The sequence below is a fragment of the Galeopterus variegatus genome, unplaced genomic scaffold (genome assembly GCF_000696425.1).
Source record: "Galeopterus variegatus unplaced genomic scaffold, G_variegatus-3.0.2 Scaffold21099, whole genome shotgun sequence".
In the NCBI taxonomy this organism is placed as follows: domain Eukaryota; kingdom Metazoa; phylum Chordata; class Mammalia; order Dermoptera; family Cynocephalidae; genus Galeopterus; species Galeopterus variegatus.
The window spans coordinates 7,029-8,001 of record NW_007747210.1 but is presented as its reverse complement, the minus strand read 5'-3'; the positions used below and the strand labels follow the sequence as shown (position 1 = coordinate 8,001).

Here is a 973-nt window from a genome sequence, read left to right as displayed (position 1 = left end):
GCCCCAAAGACTCTGGTGAACCTAGTGGTAAAAGGCAGAACCATCTCATTTTCAGGATGTGTAGTACAATTCTTTTTCATTTGTACCTTTGTGGTAACTGAATCTTTGTTGTTAGCTGTGATGGCGTATGACCGCTTTGTGGCCATTTGTTATCCTCTGCTCTACACAGTTGCCATGTCCCAGAAACTCTGTGCCATGCTAGTGGTGGGATCCTATGCGTGGGGAGTGGCATTTTCCTTGACACTCACATGCTCTGCTTTAACGTGATCTTTTCATGGTTCCAATATAATCAATCACTTCTTCTGTGAGATATCTTCACTGCTGTCCCTCTCTTGCTCTGACACTTTTATCAACCAGTTGCTTCTTTTCATTTTTGCCACCTTTAATGAGATAAGCACACTGCTCATCATCCTCACGTCTTATGTGTCCATTGTTGTCACCATCCTCAAGATGCACTCAGCCAGTGGGCGCCGCAAAGTCTTCTCCACCTGTGCCTCCCACCTGATCGCCATCACCATCTTCCACGGGACCATCCTCTTCCTCTACTGTGTGCCCAACTCCAAAAACTCCAGACACACAGTCAGAGTGGCCTCTGTGTTTTACACAGTGGTGATCCCCATGTTGAATCCCCTGATCTACAGTCTGAGAAATAAGGATGTCAAGGTTACAGTCAGCAAGATAATGGACACTAAAGTCTTTTCTTGCTGAGCATACTTGAGTGGAGTTTCTGCCTGACACATAAACAAGGTGTGTCTATAAAGGTTCATTTTAAATGTATCTTTCAAATTAAAGGAGTTAATATGATAGAATAAAACAGAAATGGATTTTTGGTTTCAAGAGACCGAATTTGTGTCCTACTTGCTGGAAAATACTAGCAAACTCTCTCATCTTTATTATTTTATCTACAAAATTTGGATATCAAGAGTTAACTCCTAGTCATATTGTGAAGGTTAAAAGGTATACATACCATGTC

At 41.9% G+C, this 973-nt stretch overlaps 1 pseudogene; it reads left to right on the top strand.

The window, feature by feature from the left end:
• The window catches only part of LOC103583264, a 1,890-nt pseudogene extending 1,182 nt beyond the window's left edge, over positions 1 to 708 (top strand).
• Positions 709 to 973: the final 265 nt, after the last annotated feature.